The sequence below is a fragment of the Hydra vulgaris genome, chromosome 01 (genome assembly GCF_038396675.1).
Source record: "Hydra vulgaris chromosome 01, alternate assembly HydraT2T_AEP".
NCBI lineage: Eukaryota > Metazoa > Cnidaria > Hydrozoa > Anthoathecata > Hydridae > Hydra > Hydra vulgaris.
In genome coordinates this window covers 4,267,197-4,281,723 of record NC_088920.1, presented here as the reverse complement: position 1 = coordinate 4,281,723, position 14,527 = coordinate 4,267,197, and positions in this window count along the sequence as shown.

The window sequence follows — 14,527 nt, the reverse complement described above, 5'->3', positions numbered from 1 at the left end:
TTTGAACAAGGCAGATACAGCTTGTTTTAATGAAATTGATGACTTCTTCCCATGATGGCATACTGACGAGTTGGGTGTGTTGCAATATTGATGAGTTGATAAAACCTTTTTTTTCAAGAAAAACTTATTTTCAATCAAAGCAAAAAGAAAGCGATGCTTTAAAAGTTTCTTTTTTTGTCCAAAAAATACATTTAACGCAATATATCCAATGCGCATGCGCAAAACTTGAAATGCTGCTGTGTAGAGTGAAATTCTAAGTTAAGATAGTTGCGAGTAATTTCTGGCTTTTTTGAGGGAAGACTCTAAAGTTATATGAAATCATCAGGATACCCTTGATCCTAACCAGCCCCCATACTCCCCTATGCCATCATAGGAGCAGTGGTTGCCTATGATGGCATACTTTTTCTGTTATTTTTTTTTTAAATAAGAATAACTTATAAAAAAACAGAACTGATAAAAACTTCCGAGAAATAATATTGATCTAGATGTAACAAGGTATGTATCCATATTCAAAGTTAAGTATGCCATCATAGGCGCCTTTCTTCTAGCATTATATTTCAACATGTACAATTAGACGTGTTTTTATATTTTTATTAAAAAAAAAATATTACTTTTATTACTGTATACATACTGACAATTTTATGCAAATTTAATGTAAACGAGACTTGGTTAAAAAGACACCTTATATCTTCTTCTGTTCCAGTTCTTTTAGACATATTCCTTTATATATGTTCCAGTTCCTTTATATAATCTCTGGGGCAGTTTAACAGTGGCGCTCCCCTCCCCCCCCCCCCCTCCTTCCTCAAAAAAAAATAATTTTCAACCTTTAGTTGTTTTTTTGTTGAACATGGTCGGCTAGTCAATAGGTTAAAGTTTTGGGGACCTGTTTTTTTTGGGAAGTCAGACAGTACTTTTTCGGAATTTCTTCCCCTTTTCCTTCTCCCGACCATTTATAACAACCATAATATCACACATTTTTCGTGATATTATTGTTGTTATTTTAGCTTTGCCACTTTAATTTATAAAATTTTTATCTGAGCATTCTCTGACTAAAGAACGTTTTCCTGAGCTTTTTAAATTCACAATGTTTTCCATGACCTTTATATTTTTTTCAAGTTTATCAACGAGATCACCATTTTCCTTGTTTAAACACACTTTTTATATTTGACAAACTAAATCTTTTACACCTACATTTCGTAAACTTATTAATATATGCAAAATATTTGTAAAAAGTTATAAAAAAAAATTTTAATTGAACTTTATAAAAGTGTAAAAAAATTTCCGAGTTTTTCTGGATTTTTCTGGGATTCATGTTACTTCAAGTGTCGACCTTTCGAAAACCTTCGATACGGTTGATCATCACATCCAACTTGAAAAAAGGAAATTAGGGAGTAAACGAAAACAATTAGTTGTTGGTAATGACAACTATCTCAGTAATAGTTTAAATATAACCTGTGGAGTTCCACAAGGTTCAATCCTCGGATTCCTCCTTTTTTTAATCTATATAAACGATTTAAGTTAAGCTCCTAATCTGATAAGCATCATGTTTGCTGATGATACTAATATATTTATCTGTCAGAGTGATATTAGCGAACTTTTTCCCACCGTAAATAAAGACGTTAAACTTTTATTCCACTGGTTCAAATCCAATAAATTATCATTAAATACTTACAAAACTAAATGGACCCTCTTTCATTCGCAAAAAAATTTTGCCCTCAAACTTGCCTCAAATCTTGATTATTATGTAATCAGTTAATCTTCATTATCTTTATTGCTTGTATACGCTTGGTAAAAAAGTTAAATCAGTAACATTTTATCTAAGTGTTTTATCTCTACTGTGTCATATATTTCTAAACTATTTTCTATCCTTTAAACTATTTCAAACAAGTCAAACAAATGCTAACCAATAAAAAAAAAAATTTTAACGAACCTATTTGTCCAACAAATTTCAATCAATTTTGTCTTGTCTATCGTGCACCGCACATATACAATAAACTTGTTTTGTCAAATTTTGATTTTGATCGACCAAAATCTTTTCAAAAATAAAATGACAAATTTAATTCTTTCCATCAATATAACTTTACAGTATTACTAATTATTTTATCTATTATTTAACTTTATTTTGTAATTTTTATTATTTTTTTCTAAAGTTTTGTAGTTATGTTGTTTACAACCATTTATATTGTTTTTATATTTATATATGTCGTTTATATTGTTTACAGTTTTGCTTATGTAAGAAGTTTATTTATATTTTTTTTTGTTTTTTTTTTTTTTAATTTTGTTTTAAGGTTCCGATGATAAGATTTTAGTGATCTTCTTTCGAAAACCTATTTTACACTGTTTTCACGCTTTATATATATATATATATATATATATATATATATATATATATATATATATATATATATATATATATATATATATATATATATATATATATATATATATATATATATATATATATATATATATATATATATATATATATATATATATATATATATATATATATATATATATATATATATATATATAATGTATATATATATATATATTATATAATATATATATATAATGACTTTTATCAGTTTATTTTATTGTATCACGACTAACATTATAACTGAAAAAAAAAAATATTTCTAATTTATAACTTTTGAATTTATAAATTAAAAAAAATATTTCTAATTTATAACTTGTAACTTACTGAATACTCTATTGCGATATTTTAAATAGAAATAGAAAAAAAGCGCAAGGGAGAACGTAATATTTAACATAACATTTTAAATACAATTTTATTTGCAGATGATACCAGCTTGTTTTATTCCAATAAAGATATCAATATATTATTCCAAACATTAAACAAAGAACTAGACAAACTAACCCAATGGTTTAAATCAAACAAGTTATCATTAAATATTACTAAAACAAAATACACTTTATTCCATCGCCTACATAAAAAATCAGATATTCCCTTAGAACTTCCGGACCTTTTTATTGACAATCAATTAATAAAGAGAGAGCAGTCAATAAAGTTTTTAGGCGTGTTTCTAGACGAAAATGTAACCTGGAGGGAACATATAGGTGTAGTTGAAGATAAAATATCAAAAAATTTAGGTATAATATACAAGGCAAAGCAGTTATTACATCGATCTTGTTTAAAAAAAAATTTACTTTTCTTTTATTCATTGCTGCTTAAGTTATGCGAACATTGCTTGGTGTAGCACTAACGCAACAAAAATAAAAAAGTTGCTTAGCAAACAAAAAAAGGCTATAAGGATAATTTCAAACGTAGATCACTTCTCACACACACAAACACTATTTAATGAAGTCAATATCCTAAATCTATATAAACTAAACCTCAATCAAGTTCTTGTTTTCATGTTCAAACTTGATAAAAATATATTACCAATATTATTTTATTCAATTTTTGAAAAAATAAATCACATATACCCTACTAGATTTTCAAAATACAACTATATTCAATCCAAAACTTTTTATTCCGCTACTAAATTCTCTATTGTAAACCGAGGACCAAAGTTATGGAACATAATATTAAATAATGAAATGAAAACTTATTATTCTCTAAACCAATTCAAAACAAAACTTAAGCAATTACTTTTGTTAACTGAAAATTAATTAAATTTTTTCTAATAAAACTTCTTTATATTAGAAATCAATAATTAATAGTTAATTAATATTTTAGATTATTTTATAATTACTTTAGATTATTAATCCGTAATTAATCAATAATTGTACATATATTTTTATCATTTTAAATGATAATCTTCTTTTTGAGAAATTTATTTTTTATTTTTGCGTTATTTATTAATCCTTTACTTTTTTTTTATACTGTTTATTTGCTTTTACTTAATTGGCAATGAAACGTATTATAAATATAAATATATACATTGAAACTATATTTTATTGTCAAACTATATTTTGTCTAGTAATGACGCATTTTTTGGGGCTTAATGATAAGACTAAATTTGTCTTCTTCTAGCCCCGGTCATGTAATTATTTTTTTATTAGTTACGACTGTAAATTTTTTTTTATCGGCAAAGTGTAAATAAAAAAAAATAAAAATAAAAAAAAATAAAAAAAAGCGCTGGAGAAAACGAGCTATACCTCGCTTACCCTGGCCTACAAGCCAGCAAACTTAACAAAATTATAAAAAGGAAGTCTATAAATTACGTCACGCTTTAGAGGAAGGCCAAAATTTGTTACAATTTGTGATAAAGAGGAGGGGATTTGATAAATATAACATAAAAAATATTTTAGCAAGTCAACTTTATTACTACTTGTTTAGTCATTCAAATAGGAAAGTGTTTTAGTTTGTCGTATTTTATTAGATTTTTATCAGAAACGCAACTATTTACATTTAAATATTTTATAATATTTTTGGCGCAAAAAAAGCATTGAAAATCATAGTTTTGAAGACCTTAAAGCGCAGCGATTCGAAATATTTTATTTCATTAAATTGAAAACGTAAATTTTTATTTTATATATAAATTTAATATAAATCAGGGGCGGATCTAGGGTACGTCTAGTACGTCTGCAGAAGTACCCAAGAATAAAATTGAATCTAAAAATAAATAAAATTAATATAATATTTTAATGTTGCATATAATTATAATTTTTCCTTAACCCCAAAGTGAATTAGATTTAAGTTTTATTATCGGATTTAAGTTGTAAAAACACTTATAATAAAAAAAATAGCTTCTTATTTAGAACGGTTTTTAAAGTTTATATAGAAAACATATTTCTTAACTAGATGTTAAAGTAATATTATATAAATAGTATGTAATTAGAAATAGACCAGTTGCATAAAGTAACCATTGGAGTTCATTGTATATTTAAGTTGGGTTCAGATATATCGCTGTTTGTGACACCAATAACACCAATTTGCTTTTTTCATTCTTTAAATTAAAATGCTGTTGTAATTACTACATTGGTAAATGCTTTTGTTTTTTGAATTGATTTTTTTAGATTTCATGTATTTATTAGCAAGATTTAATAAAATAAAGTTTTAAAGTTTTCTTTTTTTTAACGAAACGGGGCATTAAGATTGTGTATTTAAATATCTCTTTACATAATTTAAAAATTGTATATTTTAATATAACAATATTTTATTATAACTTGTGTTATTTTATAATATAATTGTTTCTTAAGAATGTATTTATATGGATAATGTACATCACAATAATTTTTCCTATAAACTAAATCAAAACAACCAGTTAAGTTACACAACTATTAAATTTACATAATATGCTCAAAAACATTTACTTGCAAAAGTAAATTATACCAATGTTTCTATTTATATTTTATATGTTCTTAACACTCCATAAATTTTAAAAAGAATATGAATAAAATACAATGCCATTATTTCATATTTCACATTAATAGGGAGTTTTTAAGATAATGTAAACAACTTTTATTTTAAATACATTGGATTCTTTAATATATTTCATTTCCAAATGGTTCAACTATTTCTGTAGCTTATTTAGTCCTAAACGGTTTCAATAGAGTATGCTAAAAAGAGAATTAATAAAATAAGTGAAGTCATTATAATGGAAAAAAAAAGTCTGTTTTATTGAAAACAGGAAAAGTTTATTTAGCCTGGTTGTTTGGTAATGCGCCTTTTCAAGGGGGAAAAACTAATAAAGGTTAATAATCAATTTACTAATAATCAATTAACACCAAGTTTTTATGTTTTTGTTTAAATCAAAGATAAGTTTCGTATAAAACAAAAATAAGAATTCTCCAGAAATGTTTTAAAAAAATAGTTCATGAATACCCGATAAAAATAAAATCTTTATTTTCCTTAAATACAACATAACAGTCTTAAACAGGTGAAATCTACAATATTTTTAAAATTTTTATTGACTAAAATAAAGACTAAGAGATTTTCTGTTTTTTTGATTATCTCAATTGTAAAGAATTCGTTGTCAACATAGAACTTTTCCTAGTTTATTCGCTTTATCATTTCGGATATTCCTCCTGCAATTGTTTTTTTTTTTTTCTTTCAAAAGTTATTGGTGTATAATCTGCAATTTGAACCTTGGTTAAGGCGATTTATCGGAGCGCCATGTTTATTTTAGGAAAATCATATAAATAAGTAATTGCATTGTATTACGAACTGTTTTAGTTTGTCAAACAATTTATTTATACTTCTAATATTTATGTGTATTGCAGTGAAACTCTTTTTTAAAGTTTCAAGTTCAGTTTTAAACGAATCTGTTTCATATTATTGCTAGTCAAGGTTGTTTATTTGAAAAATTATGCGCTTATACGTTTGAAAAGTCTTTTAGTAAAATATTATTCATTTCTATTTATTAACCATAAAATTAAAAATTAAAAACCTAATTATACTTTATAAAATTAAGTTCGATGTTAATCATATTGTTAAAAACTTGTCAATGGACTAGAACTAATATAACTCCAAACTAACTAGAATAATTCCGTTATTTCTTTGTCTTAATTTTTTTTTTTTTTTATAAACATATAAAATAAAAAAATATTAAGACAAAGAAATAACGGAGTAAACTGCAGTAACAAATTTAATAAAAAAAAATTAATAGGAACAATAAAATTTAAAAAAATCAGAATCAGAAAAAAAAAATTAAAGAAGTAAAACTGATAAAACGAAAAAATTTTAAGGAAATATAGAAACCCTTATCAAGTATAGCGCAAATATAAAACAAAACAAAACAAAAAAAACTGACTCTAAAATTTTTATTAACAGTTTAGAAGACATTAAAACGCATTTGGAAACATTGCGTTTTAATGTCATTGAAACTGCTATCAAGCTATTACTGGTTAGTTGGCTATTTAAATTATGAAGCTATAAAGCACTTATTAAAATCTTGACAAAAAATATTTTTTTATATTTCGTAACTGTGCATTTATCTTCGCTTCGAAGTGTTTTTTAAAACCTTCTCTCACAACTTCTTTTGCTGTTCTATTGTCTTGTTTATTGCCTTGTCTATTCTTAAAGTCTTTGTATATATATAGTCCAGTTCCACATATACAGAGTTCATTGCATAAATTTACGGCGTAGGTATGCACAGATAGGTTAATTAAATGCATGCATAGTATGCATTCATTTAAAGAAACCTAAAACGCGCAAATATACGATACATTTAAATAACCTATACGCCCATATATACATAGAGGGTTGGGATAAAAAATTATTTTAATTTAATTTTATCAAACTGAAAAATTCAACAAAAGACCCCGACTTTCACGATATGTTAACTTTGTAAATGATTTTAGAACATTGTTTTTATCAATATCCTAACGAAAATATTTTAAATGGTACAAATAAAATTCCTTCACAATAATAATCAAAGTGATAAAAAACATGGAGGTTATTGTGCACCACATTTTGAGAATAAAATTGTTTTACCTAATTTAAATATTGATCTACCTACTTCTTTGCATCTTTTTAAAACTAGGCTGAAAAATTATTTACTCTCACATTTTATCAATATTTGACAATAATATTTATATTATGGAATTATTTATTAAATTTTATTACCTATACCATAAAGTATGCATGTGTATGTATATAAAGTATGTGTATGTATATGTATACGAGAAAGTAATATGTGTATGTATATGTGCACTTTATTATGTTGTACTTATAGTTACTTTATAACCTAATATTTTGTTTACACCAGAATAAGGTTCTGACGATAAGATCTTACTGATCTTCTTTCATTTACCTAGTTTTTAAAATGTTAGTAGTATTTGCTTACTTTATAAATCTTATTAATTTTTATCTTCTTTCATTATATTGTTCAAACAAACTAACAAATGTAAACTGGAATGTCTAAAATAAAAATAAAAAAAATCTCTGCAAAGTTTTTGAATAAATAAGTATTTATCTTAGGGAGACAGGGGGAGGTTGGCAACAGGGATAAGTTGATGAACTGCGTTTTTCTCGAAAGTCTTTTATCAGATAAATCCGAAAATTACATTGAATTTTTTTAATTGACCATTGTTTCTTTCACCTGAGTTTACTTAGACTCGCGTATGCGAATGAAAGATATTGAGATTTATGGTTTTTTTTTGGATAAAAACGTTACTTTTGGAATATTGCTTCTTATTTTCTTTACAAAAAAAATAGTTAGTCATACGTAAAAAATATTTAAAAAAATTTCAGTTACAATTAATTTACTATTTCCGATTTAAGTTTTTATATGTTTATTGAAAATAGACATACAGGGCAATTTGGCAAAATTTTCACGGGGCAAATAGCCTCATAGCATTTCTAATGGAAAAAATATATATATTTAAAAATTATTTTTTTTTATATGTTAAATTTTAAACAATTATGATAAACTTATTATTTTCAAAAATTAAAGAAAAAAAACTTTTTTTTCAATTTTTTTTTGGTACTTTTATTTAGTACCAGTAAATGTTATTAAAAATTAAATTTTTGGCAGAGAACTGATGCCAAAATGAATAGTGAAAAAAATTCTATAAACTTTGCACTTTATGGAACGTTAATATTCATTTTTGTATAGTTTGCGCCAACATACTTTGGGGTGGGAAAAGTTTCATTTGAGGCCCTAGAAGGGCCCTAATAAAATTTTTTCACATAACGAATGTAAATTTAAAATGTTACTTAAATTCATACTTTTTAAGACTGCGCCTTAATTTCTACAAAAAATTGTGACGTGATGGCTACAGAGCTGAAAGAGTAATAACAGAGGCAATTAGCCCGGTCTCCCATACGGTTATTTTGAACTAATTTTGTTTTAATAATTTCAAGCCTCTTCTGTAACTTTTGTTGATATATAACCAACATGAGTTTTCCATAACAGATTTTTTATTAAGATAAATACCAAGGAACTTTAGAAAGGAATCTTTTTTAATTTCTACTCTACCAACAAAAAGACAAATCTTTCGGCAAAAGAGGTTTTTTTGTTAAGGAATGGAAGTTGAGAAAAAAAAAAAATCCATTTTGTTTTATCAATTAAGTTAATTTATTGCAACTGAACCAGGTAGAAACTTGTACAAGTTCCTTATTACAAATTTAAAAAAAGTATTTATGTCTTTGTCTGATAAAAATAAATTGGTATCGTCAGAAAACATCAAACTCATTAGGTTCAAAACTTTATTATTTCAATCAGCATTTGTGTACTTGTGAATTGCAAGAACTCTTGCAATTTTTAGTTTCTCGGAAAAAATAGATTACTGTATGGGCGCTATGAAGGCTTTGAAAACTTTGAAAATAATATCGTTCAAGTTTTCGTAGCAATCTATAATTAGGTTTCCAGCAACTTCGTTTGCACTGATCGCTTTTTTACTTTTTAGAGATTTAATGGCTCTTTCCATCACTTTAATTGATAGATCTAGCAATAAATCATGTTAAAAATATGAATTATTGGTAGATTTTAAGAACTGATTTATGGAAATATAAATAAAAAGAACCCTAACAGCAAAATTACTTTTAATATAAGTAAAGTATTTATTCTTTCATTTGCTATTTCATTCGGTTCACATATACATACGTTGTTTATTTTATTAACTTTTGGTAGAATACTTAAGCAGGTTTTCTGTTTTTCTTCCCTTTTTGCATATATATTCTTCATAATTGTTTTGAGTCTTTTTTATATTTAGAAATTAGATTAGAGTAATAATTTTTTAAAAAGTTTGTAGCTTTTATATATCTAGATAGGTTTGTATTGGATTTTGTTTTTAAGTATTTTATATATAAAAATTGTTTAATTTTTGATGATTTAGATTATGAAGATTGAGTTATTGATAAGATCACGTGTTCACATCATTAGTAAAAGTTAATAACTTGATCTTAGTTGAGATCTGAATTTAAGTATTTATTCTGAAAATTAAATATATTTTATTATTTATTTTAGGTGCCCAAAGAAGTTCTTACGGTCGTATTACAGAGCACCGCAAAAGAGCATTTGAAATGAAGTATACGCCTAATTTCTTAGCGATGTTATAAAACTGCACAGAGGTGCGTTGGACCACGGATGAAGCAAGCGCGCTAACCACTGCGCTACGACTGCTCTAAAAGAGATTTGAAGTCATTCAAGTTTACATTTTTGGAATCTGATAGAAGAAAATTAAAAGAAATTTTTATATTAACCCTTAAAGTGCGTGTAATAAGTTTTTTATATATTACTTTAGCGTCACCTCTAAAGTCTTTTGTTTGAGAAAAAAAAAATTCTTTATTCGATTGTTTGCTCACTAAAATCCATTTATTGTTTGCATCGTCACTTTCTGTGAGCGCAATAAATTTCGCAATATTCTTAGAGATTTTTAAAATGAGAGTTGTTAGCAAAATAATTACACCCAATCATATCATCTTAGGAACCAGTTTCCTAAAATGAGCTTTTTTAATGGAACTCAAAAAAACTCAAAATAACGGAAAAAAAAATCACAAAAAAAAATTAAATAAAATTGTATTTTCAAGGGCTATACTTAAGTAAAAAGTAATTATCTCAACCATAAAAAACAAACAATAATAAATCTTTCCTATCGCTAAAAAAGTTAATGATAAATAACTTTAAAAAAACGCGCTTTTCTAAACAAAAACCGCATCTCATTGTGAGCGTCTAAAAACGTATCATCTTAAGCAACTACACCAAGTAATCATAATTTAAATAGCATGACAACAGCTTGTGTAATATTTTATATAACCCATGGAATTAGCAGAAGATAAGCATAAAATAACATCGTTTCGTATAACAATAAAAAAATATTGTTCTGACGTATTTACAAAATATAGAATAATAAAAAATTATAAAGGGGATGGTCAATTTTTTTAACAGTAAACAATCAAATAATTTTATCTATACAACCAAGAAATTAAAAAAATGACACCAATGAACTTGTGTGAATATTCTTAACCAAAAAAGTTCGCGAAAAAATCAAAAGTCTACCGTAAAAGAGGTTATACCATTTTAGGAACTTGCTAATCTTACGCAACCTTCCCTTATATGTTAATAAATCATGCTTTTCAATCAATTACAACTCATACTTTATAATCAATTATAATTCTAAAAATCAATGCTGCAATTGTGCTAGCAAAATTGTAATAAAGCGCTTTTTAGTAAATAACTAAAAACTAATATGACTAAAAAACATCAATATGTGTAAAAGGTATAAATTGGAACAATTTTTTAACTCTTCATTAAAGTTTAAAATTTTATTGCAACTTTTTTTTAAAATTTTATTTTTATTTTTAACAGCTATTTAGAAATATGAAAAAAAAAATTACTAAATTAAATCTTAAAACTTTTTATCAAAAATTCATTAAAATCTTAACATCAAAAAGCTATTACCACTAATCCTGCCCTATTCCTAATTTAAAAAATGAATCATTCTTAGTAAGGGTGCAGCGTTAAAATTTTCGTTCCAGCAATTTAAACAGTTAATGAAATACGCCAAGTAATCCAATTACTGGTCAAACACCCAGTGGGCACAGGACCTAAATAAGACGTCTTTTGAACGTTCAAAAGACGTCTAAAACGTTAAAAAGACGTTTAAAAGACGTCTTTTTAACGTCCTGTGCCCACTGGGCAGTAAAATAAGTGCGTACCAGTTTGCCACTTATTGTAAAAAATGTTGTTGAATTAACTCTTGTTAACCTTAGTTTTCGAAACGCTTGAATGTTTTAAATACAATTTTTCTTTTTTCTTGTGTATTTTAATTTTCCTTAATGCATTCACCGCTCCTGTATAATATTTTTGGGAAATTTATTTGCCAAAAATTTAATAATATATAAAATGCGTGCCTGATGGTCTCCTATTATGTAACATGTATGTAGCAGTTAAACTAATGAATTGTTCCCATAATGTTTGGATAGTTCGTTTCAAAATATAATAAAATATTTTAATCAATTTTCATTGATGTTGAAACATATTTTATGTCATCATATATCTTCAAACTATTAGTAATATTATAAGTAACAAAAATGGAAATTAAGAATATAAACAATCTTTTTCCATGGATCTAACTTAACAAATGTTATACAAAACGTACTTAACTTATTATTAAACGTTTTAATGCGATGTACCGATGCAGTATACTTAGCAACAAATAAAAATATACTTTGTGTAACTCTAAGTAGTACCTGTTTTGGTCACTGGTTTTTCACTAAGCGTGAAGATTGAAGGTAGCAGTCACTTCACCAAGCATGAAGATTGAAGGTAGCAGCCACTTCACCAAGCATGAAGATTGAAGGTAGCAGCCACTTCACTAAGCACGAAATTGAAGGTAGCAGCATCTTTAATCATCTTCTGAATATTACAAAAACCACAATAACCTCTCATCGGACACAAATGTCTTTAAGACATTAACACCATTTTAGGCTTGGACAATTTTTTAGTTTATGACGTTTATAAAGATTTCATGAGTCCGAAGAACGTCTTTTAGATATCTTAAGAACGTTCTGCGTCTTATAGCTAAATTTAGTAAATGCGGATAAATTTTCAGTTAATTTGGTAATTTAAAAACTCAGGAAAGCGCAAAGAAATACATTATAAGACTTTACTTGGGTACAATACTCCTTAAAGGAAAACAGGAGGAAAGTCCGGCAACCCAGTTTTTTTATTGGTTTCAAATTCATAATCGTATTTTTGATAAGATCAATCAAGCACAAGACATTAAAGATCCAAAACCAAGATTAATATCCTGGGTTTACAAGACCACGCACCATGCAAATTCGTTAGAGCGCTTGTTTTATAAGCAGGAGATCCTGGTTCGAAACAAGCTTTGGACATAATTTCGCATCACGGTAAGGAAGGAGGCGTAAACTTCCTGGTTAAATGCACTTCCGCGGTGCTCTGTAACAAGACCGTTAAGTATTCTTGGGGCACCTAAAAAACGAAAAAAAAAAAAAGACTAAACCTCCAAATTTTAAAACAATGACTAACACTAAGTCAGTTAGGCATAAATATCAAGACCCAGACATAAGTCTCGCAACTTAGGTGTTAGATTTTAGTTAAACATTACAAATATTATCTTTTGAATGTATTTGAAATATATAAACTCTGTTCATTGTGTTTGTCTTTTTCTAATTATCTGAAAATTAAAATGTTTTAGTGATACTTAAGTTCAACAGATTTATGGGATAATTTTGCTTATTTTAGGTTTGTAGAAACGTTTATTTTTTTAATCTTTTTTTGGAATTGAAGTAAATATACCAATCATCTAAATACAGTTTGTAAGTATTTGACGCCAATAAATGCATTATGGCTATATGGAGGATTTTAATATTTTTCTAAAGACACTTTGGACATTAATCAAAGAAATTTCGTTATAGAAAAACTTAATGAACAAAATATTTTGTTATTGCATAAAAAATAGAACACAAATAACAAAAGTTCAATTAATTGGTGTACTCGATAAAAGATAAGTTCGAGTTTTTAAATCACCAATATCGTTCTTTAATATTGTAATAAATACAAAATTTGCTTCATTAAAGACAGGAACTGCTTCTTGTCAAAGTTATAAGTCTGTTTTGGTTTGCTCGTGGAATGATTTTTAGCAAAGATGCTTGATTGTTTCAAAAAGTGGTGTGGTGATTGTTGAAACAAAAAAAAAGGCTATTTTTGTCTGTGTCTTATTCATTCTGTAAAATATATGTGGGATATGATATTATTAATCAGCTGTGTACACTGGATTTTAGATGTTTGAGTTTCGACACTTTCAGGCATTGTGCAAGCTCCAAACTTTTGTATGTTTATGCTTATATCGAAAAATATAAGCATAGCTTGGTAACAAAAACCCCTGATTTTTGGGCCCACCCAGCCCTTAACGTGGGAGCAACAAGTTTATAAAATATTTACTTTTTTAATATTTTTATCTAAATTCATATTCATCGACATATTTCAAGTTTCATGAAATAGTCTCTTAGTGTTCAGTTTTTATGACCATGCAGTGTTTACAGCCCCCTCAAATTGAGAGGGTTAAGACTTTATTTTGTCATAGTTTTCGAAAAAAAAGAGATTATTGCATGAAATTCGAAATCTGTTGAAGAATATGAATTTAGATAATAATAGTAGAGAAAACATTTTATAAACTCATTGCTCCTACGTTAAAGGCTGGATGGGCCCAAAAATTAGGGTTTTTTTGTTCCCAAGCTACAATCACCCCACATTTACAAAACATTCTTTTTTGATATAAGAAAAAACATACAAAAGTTTGGAGTTTGCACAATGCCTGTAAGTGTCAAAATTCAAACATTTAAAAATCCAGTGTACACTATTGTTAATAAATTTAAAAATAATTTTTTTTGTTTAGTTTTACCTAATTGAAAAATTTAAAAGCGTGCAATAGTAATGAATTTAGATAATTTTGCTATTATCCATTTATTCTTTTATTTTCTAAAGGATAACTTTTGTACCATAATGCAATCCCCGCGCTATAATCAATCAGATCTTTGTATTTTAATGGCTTTTTAGGTTGTTTACAAAATTACGTTGTTGTTTTGTAAAGCTATTTTTTAATTTAAGTTTCGCGAAATAGTATTAGTTTTTAAGCAGTTTTGTCT